Source organism: Adiantum capillus-veneris, chromosome 25 (assembly GCF_014529385.1).
Source record: "Adiantum capillus-veneris isolate H3 chromosome 25, ASM1452938v2, whole genome shotgun sequence".
Lineage (NCBI taxonomy): Eukaryota > Viridiplantae > Streptophyta > Polypodiopsida > Polypodiales > Pteridaceae > Adiantum > Adiantum capillus-veneris.
Window position 1 is genome coordinate 46,075,167 of NC_140955.1, and position 9,236 is coordinate 46,084,402.

Genomic DNA, 9,236 nt, shown 5'->3' on the forward strand with positions numbered 1-9,236 from the left:
TAAATTAACAGTCGATGGATTCCTATCACTTGTGTGTTGTTGGTTGGCAAGGCGGGTGAGATGGTTGGTAGCCGATTTGGAGGATCTTGGAACCATGCAAGCTGTGAGATGGGTGGGAGATGAGTGATTTTTTGATGGAGTGTTGCATGCTTGATCTGCGGTACACCACACAATCTATGACAAGGCACCGTCAAGAATGCCCATCACTAAGACAGGAGTTTTGATTGGGAATACAAAGCCGTCTTCTGCATAGTTGGGAAGCATGAGTTTGGCATGCACAACTAACTAACTCAGTTAACTACCCTTCACCATCCTCTCTGTGAGCGCCATCCTCTGGCCTTGTTTGTATGTGCCAAATCTAGAAATCTTATAAGTTGTAGGGTTACATCTCATCCTGCCATATTAAGCTAGTGAAGAACTGGTGATGCAATTGTGAGCTCACCTTTTTCAATGAGCCCTGTTGAGGCACAATGCACTGCTGGGTGCTGCAATATTCCCGAAAACATCAGCCTACCTTGCACTATCAAGATGGAAAGGAATGGCCTTCTTTCATTCTGCTAAGTCGTTATGGTTGGCACCCCTTCATGCTCAAAGGCCAGCATCAAAGTAACTTTGTGCGTGCCTCACAAAAGATTTTACTACATTTCCATTGACTTGGACCAGCAAGCTCACTACACCCACCTAAGAGGGGGCATTGTTATCATCGATGAGTGTTGCAACGAGTGAACAATAGAGAGCATCGACCTCTTCTTTTATTATAGAAATTAGGGTTAAGCGAAACGATACCATGCAAGATTGTTATTTCTACTTTCTATTCAGATATCTTGCAATATCATAAATTAATGAAAAATTATGTTGAGGTGCTTGAAGATTTTTCCACAACCAAGAGAGAAAACAAAATGATAAGATTAAGTGGAATAGAAAAAACTTGTGTAGTTGCACTTATCTCTAGTGCAAAATCGCAGAGATCCAATTTTGCTTGGATGCCAAGTCGCAAACCTCTCTTGTTGTTTATTACCAAGAGTGCAGCCTTGTGCTCTAATACCACTGCTACAAATGGATGCATGGCATCCTTGCAAAATACCAAAAACAACATACTGCAAGCCCTAAAACTTACAAATCTCCATACCTGGCTAATCCACAAGCATGTAATCAAGCTATAGGTGAATAGAGAGAAACAGTGAGCGAGTGAGAGTATAAGAGCATGGGTAGGTGCACCTCCGAAAGCGGCCTTGGTCTATGCCACAACTCCAGTTTGCATAATGCGTGAAAACAAAGAAGTGTATGAAAGTTGAGGTAGATGGTCTAGTGTACATAGCACATCACATGGACATAGCCTCCAAGTGCATGATAAAGGTGCATCTATTCTTCACAAGAGGCTGCACCTAAAGTAGGGAAGATGGGTGAGGACTATAACAACATGGCCTCCCATGGTAGAAATGAATTCCCTTGATAGATCACCGCATGCCAAGCTCTCTAAACCTGACAATAGGATCATTTGTGAGTGAATAAATTCTCTCCATATGTAGGGCAACAAGAAGTTGGGTAAGGAACCACTGTAGGAGTGGGAGCAGCAAGTGGAAGAAGGGGGACTATGTGGGCAGAATGGGGGAGTGAGAGGAGGGCGAAGGGGAGGAGGCTCACTGTCCATGATGCAAGTTATGAGGAGATGGAGGGGAATGGAAATTTCCCATCCTATTGACTATATTCTAGAGATCTAATCCTTCTCATTCTACCTACCACTAAGTTTCCAATTCATCCAACCACCTTCTACCAGAACCCTATTTCTCGCTTGCATTTTCTATTTGCTGACAACTTGCCATAGCTTAGAGCTCAAACTCTAGCATTGCTTTGGCACCCAAGCTACCAATCTCCCCCCGTTTCTCAGCTTGCTTAAGCATTGTAGAGTTGCTTGTACTACTTCACTCAACTCTATCCCTTGTTTTGTGGCCCCTGAGTTCAAAGTTACCTCATGTAGGTTTTGACCATCGTCAACCTAATCCCGATACCCCATGCAACATCCACTGCATCCACTCAATGCCAACCCTCCATCCCTATCATCTTCTATTGTATGATATCCACCCAATGCTCTTAAGCCTTGGAACCAAACCTCCTCGCTAAAACTATTGTATAACCACCTCCGGCCTTAGCCCAAAGCCACCTTGAACTTCTGAAAACGCATGAAAAACTTGATGGGAGTTCGAAAGAAATAATACATTTATTTATTTTTAATCCATTTTAATATACAATTTTTTTACATATATACAATTTATCAAATATGACCCTCATGGTAATAAGTTTAACCTACTCTTTAATGAATGGTAAGTGGATAAGGTGGCAATAACGTTTTAAGAACTTATTAGATAATTGTGCAACATAGAAAAATGGAATGCATATGAATAACTACGTGCTACCACTGTTGCAAGAAGGGTCACATGAAGAGAGACTGTACAAAGTGGAAACAAGAAAAAGGCAAAACAAAGAGTTCTGAGCAAGATGAAAAGAAGAGTTCAGTGAAGATTGAAGAGGTGAATGTCACAGGATCTGGTTCAGACAGTGATTCTGGTATAGCAGCTGGTGACATCTTCCTCACAAGAAATTTTGATTCTGTTTTCTTGACTGCAGAGGATGGACATGCTATGAGTGATTGGATTATCGACTCAGGGGCATCTTTACATGTTTCTCCGCACAAAGAGTAGTTTACATCATATGTGGCTACTAAAGATTATGTCAGACTTGGGAATGAGCAGGTTTGTGACATACTTGGAGTGGGAGATGTGCAGTTGAAGTTTTAGAATGGCTCAAGAATGTCGAACATGTTCTAGCAATCCGAAAGAGCTTGATCAGTACAAGGAACTTGGATGATGAGGGTTATGTGACAATTTTTTGGGAACAGCGCTTGGAAGATCTCCAAAGGTTTGATGACCATAGCACATGGCATCAAGTCAGGAACTCTGTACACTTTACATGTTTCAGAGGTTAAAAACCATGTAATTAATGTGATTGAGTAGACAAGTGTGTCATTGTGGCATCATAGACTGGGACATATGTCAAAAAGAGGAATGGAAATACTGTCGCGTTATGGTTATTTGCCTGGCTTTTCATTTCAAGATTTCGCGTTTTGTGAGCATTGTGTTTATGGTAAGCAACCACAAGAACCGCATAGATCAAAGAGGAATCATAGGGACAAACGGTTAGATCTTGTGAAGAATGATCTATGCGGACCAATGCCTAGTTTGTTGCTAGGGGAAGTAGCGTACTTTTGTACCTTTATAGACTACTATTCTCGTAGAGTATGGGTTTACTTCTTGAACCACAAGGATGAGGTGCTCAAGGTCTTTAAGACATTCTTGCAACTTGTGGAGAATCAGAGTGTTCAGAAGCTAAGATACTTGAGAACTAACAATGGTGGAGAGTACGTTTCCAAAGCTTTTCAAGATTATTGTGAAGCAAAAGGGATTAAGAGGGAACTTAGTGCACCATATAATCCTTCACAGAATGGGGTTGCAGAACGTATGAATAGAACCATACAGGAGAAGGTCAGAAGCATGTTGTCAAATGCTGAGTTGCCTGATGGATTTTGGGTGGAAGCAGTGGCTACAGCGGTCCATTTGATCAATAGGTCTCCTAGTAGGTGTTTGGCGGCTAAGTCAACAGTGGCCAAACGGACTAGTCAAATATGCTATTTACTATTTTTAGTAAATGCTAACGAGGCCAGATGATGCGGATGCGAAGTAAAGATGAAGATGAAGCAAATACAAGCAACAGATGCAGAGAAGAGTTGGAATTGATGACTATCTATGGAGTTACGGTCACAATTGATGGTCACTTAAGTTTTAGGATTTTCCATCAAATGACCACAAACGCGGGTTGTACTTATGTTTTGGGCTCATCAAGAGTTCCAAGTTGTAAACATTGAGCTATATTTAGATCCTAGGCAGTGCAGATAGCAGATTAAGTGAGTTTGGCCATTTGGGTGCCCGGCCACTTCTAAAAAGCCTAGTGAGTATATAACTCAAAACACACAATGTGAAAGGGGATTCTTATTCACTTGAGATAAGCTTTGTGAAGAAGGTGATGGCTATGGAGTTCTTGAGCTCTCTACGCGCGTACATGGACGATTCGGCTTCATGCCATAGCTAAACTCTAACCTCTTCTCTCTCATTTGCTCATGGTGTAATCAATGCCTTGATTAATCAAAGATTAGTGGTTGATTTTTCGATTAATATCTCTCTTTTTTCATGTTTCCCTCTTGTTTAAGCATGCTACTAAGTGTGTGTAGGCTTGTGTAGAGTGTTGGTGCGCGGTGTGGTCATTCTATGCTATTCTATGCTCATTGTGTGCTTGATTAGAGTTGGATTAGTGATTGATTAGAGAGTAGTTCGTGATTAATCTTGTGTGTGAGAGATTAGGCCGAATGGTAGAGTAAGTAGTGTGCTCACTCCTCGTAGCACCATCATACCCGCTCCGTAGCTTTCTTTTGTGTAGGTTTCACCTTCTAATCCTCCATTTGGCACGCACAAGCCACTTGTGTGTTCCTATGCCCTAGCCGGATCCTACTCCTCGGATTGACATTATGTTGATGTCCTCCCTATGCTAGGATGACGCCCCAACATTGGCGCCGTTGCCTGGGATCGATTGCTTAAGCTAGAGGTGCCATTGGTGTGATTAGGAGACACTAATTTCCCTAATTTTCCTTTAATTTTGTTAGTTTTTAGATTAGGTGTGTTGATTAATTGAGTGGTTTTTTGTGTGATTAGTGCTTGGGTTAGCATTGATTATGCTTAGAACATCACAAAACAATCCACACACATCATTAGTTTCTTGATTTTGATCACTAATTTTGACCATCAAATTCACTAATTTTCCCTAACTTTGATGCTAATTTCCAAGTTGATTGATAAGTGTTTTTTGTGCTACACACAAGTAGAAAGTGATTTGGGTGTATGGACAACATGCCTATGTGATCCACACACTCATGTCCTACTCCATTTGTGCGCAAATTGTAGCCGAAATCACCCATTAATCACTAATTTTCACTAATTTCATTCACTAATTTCTCATGAATTATTTGGGCATTTTGCAAAGTGCTGATTTGAATTGGTTATTTGATGCATGTCCATGATGATTATGTGTTTACATTCATGATAAATGATGCTACACATTGATTTTTGTGTTGGTTGTGTGTAGGTGATTTTACGGGATCGACACACACACACACACACACACACACACACACACTAGTGTGTTGGGCACTAATCAAGTGCTTAATCACTGCGTTTATGGCTAAGTAAGGTGCTGATTTTGATGCTAATTTTTTGATTTTATGTGCACGTTTGGTTCATGAACCATGTGCATTCATAAAATGAAAAACTAGGTGCGGTTTAAGCCCGCTTGTGTGTACGCGGAAGTGCCTAATTTGGGGCAATTTGGGGCTGTTTTGGTGTTCAATTTGCTTTTGAGAAGCATGTAATTGCTTATGGTCATCAATGAGTTATGGTTATGGTTTTTAATTCCGTTGTGATGGCGAAATGCTGTCGAAATTCGATCAAATTTGGTTATGTATACTTATATGCATGATTTGATGCAAAAAGCGTGTAATGATTGATTAATTTTGAGATTTGGATGATCGATTTGATGTTTGATTGATGCAAAGTGCTATTTTGAGTGCGATTAATCATTGTGCAAGAGATGGTAAATTTTGTATTAATTTAAGCGCAGATGCAAGACGATTTGTGTGCAAAACGGCTTAATTTGTGCTTAAAGTATGATGTTTTGTGCGATTTTGATTAAGCAAGTGATCAATTTCTGCGTTTCAATTGCTTGATGGTGAATGTTTAGGTCGGTGGACTGATCTCGAATTTTTTGGTAATTTTTGGCAATTTCTTTGCTAATTGTTACGTAAAAGTGCTAATTATACCCAAAAAATTTACTAAATGACCTAATTTGGGTAAGTTGTGGGTGCCGGGGCAATTCTTTTTGTTTTTTGAGTGTTTTTTGCTTGAGAGTTCAATTGTTTTTGCTTTTTTAGGTTCTTGTTTGATAATTTTGTTTTTCTTTTTAAATTTGTGTGTTTATTTGATTTTTGTTTGTAATTTAGTTCGATGATTTTTAATTATAGGTATTTTTGTGTGATTTTATTTGTGATTTTCTTAATTTTGTGTTTGTATTTTTTAATTTTGTGATTTTTTGTGTTTGTATGGTGATTTTTGTATTTAATTTTAGTTTATTTTGTTAATTTTTGTATATATTTTACTATATTGGAGTGTGATTTTCTCAATTTTTGTTTATATTTTTTATTTTTGGTTTTTGTGTGTTTTTTTTGGTATTTTGTGTATTTGTTATATTTATTTGTGTTTTTTTATTATTTTTGTGTGTTTTTATTATTTTGTGTGTTTATTGATTATAAATAAATAAATAAAAATTATACCACCTTCCCCGCCGATCGCGCTGCTGGATCCGCCGATCGCGCTACACACTTTCACCTACGCCTTGCTCTCGGCGCTGACCTGCAGCGTTGGCGACGCCTTAAACACCACACACACACACAAACACACAACACACAACACACACACACACACTCTCACGTACTGCTACGTGCCAAGGGCCGCTGTGCCTACTTTACACACACACTCACACTCTCATGTAATGCTAGGCGCCAAGGGCCGCTGTGCCTACTTTACACACACACTCACACTCTCACGTACTGCTACGCGCCAAGGGCCGCTGTGCCTACTTTAAACACACTCTCACACTCACGCAGGGCCGTTGGCACGCCTTTAAGCACACACGCTCACACACTCGCTGGCCCTACTGGCACGCGCTACTCGACAACACACCCACACACATTCGCACCCTCTGCCCAGCTACCCACGTGCCTCAACACTCAGAGCAGGACCAGCTCAGCCTTGTCGCCTTGACCTCGCCTGACCCACCTGAGGCCACCTAAGCTCACGTCGCCCGCCTTCCCTGCTGCTCCCCTCACACGCTGCCAAACTCACTTTGAGGGCTCCCCCATACATCCCCCATTTTCGAGGGCCCTGCAATAACGCTATTCCAGGCAAAGCAATAGCTTGTGCTAACCGGCCATCGCCTGTCAAAAGGCGAATCATTAGCCTAGGGGGTGGTTGATATACCCCCTAGCGAAAATGTAGTATGTAGTTGTAGAAATTTTTGGAACTGCAAGATGGAGTTCGTGGGTGGCTATGGGGAGCCCTCTTTGTCACCTACTGTCGGCTCAGATTCGGTGAGGTCCACCACCTCATTCACACCCACTACCTACAGCAGCTAGACCTACACCTAGTGATGACGTGGTAAGAACATATGGGCAAAAGCAGCAACAGTGACTGGTAGTGGCCATAAGGAAGCCGGAGATTGAGCACTGCCAGGCAGAACTTACCATGCACGTCATCAAAAGAGCAAACCTTGAAGCCAATTGCATCTTAAAAGTGCAAATAGTTGAAGGATTGATGGAATGATCACATAGGCAATTGAAGCTAAATAATTGAGTGTGCCAGGGAAAAGAATGACAGTGTGGCCTTAAAGGCCTGAAAACAAAGGTGACTGCAATTTGCACTCAAAATTGGGTTTAGATTCTTTAAAAATTCTGAGAATTGGGCATTGTCCTAAACACACAATTAAACGAGAATTGACGAACAATTTAGCCACGACGCAAAATAGTGTAAATCAGTGTCGAACGCACACATCTTTAGTAGACTGCACTATTTGCAAGTCGTCATATCTGAATTTGGTTGAGCACCATAATTCATGGTAAAAACTGGACTTAAAACTGTATTAAGTTGCTGACATATACACTTTGGAAGTCGGATGACCTATGGTCACCTTCGTGGTGGTTTAATTTAATTTAAACACCATAAAAGTGTGCGATCAACACGCAAACTGAGATAGTTTTAGTTCAGGTCCAAAGTGCTTTGCTAATCCACAGTTTTGCAGATTAAGAGCACATTTCATCGCTCAATCAATTGAAATCAAGGTATCACCAAGGCTTGTAGTCGTTGCAGTACAGTGCTAAGTAACTTGCCGACTGGTGCTACAGCTATACAGGTAATCAGACCATCGCAATTGACAGTCATAGCAAAGATCACAACTAAGCCTAGCAGAGAACTTTGAATTAGGAAAACCACTGGTCACCCGTGGGAGAGGCTAGAAAAAGGGATACAAGTGCTCAGCAGGTCAGTGGGACAAGGATAAAAGCAAAATGGAGCAGCAGATGCAACAGCCACAATCAATGGCAATATTGGCAAATCAAAGCAATTATGATGCAGCTTCAAGCTCATTAATAACAGTCAAATCATTCGGCGTCAGATTAGAGTTAATAGGTCATTTCAAGGACTTTCTATGCTACATGGATGATGCAAATAATCGCTATCTAAAGTCTAAGCAAAATGCTTTGAAAAGCCCAACCATACAAGTTGTGGAAGTAAAAGAAGCTACCAGCATGGCTAATTCGTAAAAGAACCTAATGGAATATTGCTTAGGATCGGTGTACATGAAGCTCAAATAAGGTATTGAGTTGGACATAACAAAATTGCACAGGCAAGATCTTCTAGAGGTTAGCATTTTTCGAGTCACGGTGCACTTGATAAAGTCAAATTACAAGGACAAAAACTATAGCAGTCTCTATAGAGACATGGAGGGTAGATGGTACAAAGCAGAAACACCTCAACAAGTGACGGAAGAGCCAGATCAATGCTTCATAGCTCATGAAGATGGTTCAAAGTTGGGTTACAAATACATGTCAACAAGTGGTAATATTTACCGCTTGATAATGAGCTTACCTTTAGCTTCCAATGCAGATACAGTGGTAGCTCAGAACAGAGAAATCACTCAAGAGACGGGGCCTACTATATCAATCTGCCAAAAAATGAAGACACAGTCAGTAGGAAGGAATTCCTTGAAGCCATGTGTAAACGACAATTGCCTTCAACCACTTCAGAAGTCAACAAGCAACCTGAACCAATAGCTCTTCATTGGATCCACAAAACGAGATGGAAAGATCCAATTTATGGAGATTCTGATGGACAAAGATGGGTTCAAGTCACAGGGGTAAGGACATTTAGCGAGCCAGTTCCTAGGACACTATGGGCAACGTGCATCGGAGACAAGAGCTATGATATACATGGAAGATGCTATGAATTAGATCTTATTGCAGATAAATTCTCGGAAAGAGCTGCAGCTTTCATCTTGTCACCTTCAACTCCACAAGACCAAAATGA

At 40.9% G+C, this 9,236-nt stretch overlaps 1 pseudogene; it reads left to right on the forward strand.

Moving 5' to 3' along the window:
* Positions 1–8,650: 8,650 nt before the first annotated feature.
* On the forward strand, positions 8,651–9,236 carry LOC147424814 (uncharacterized; annotated as a pseudogene).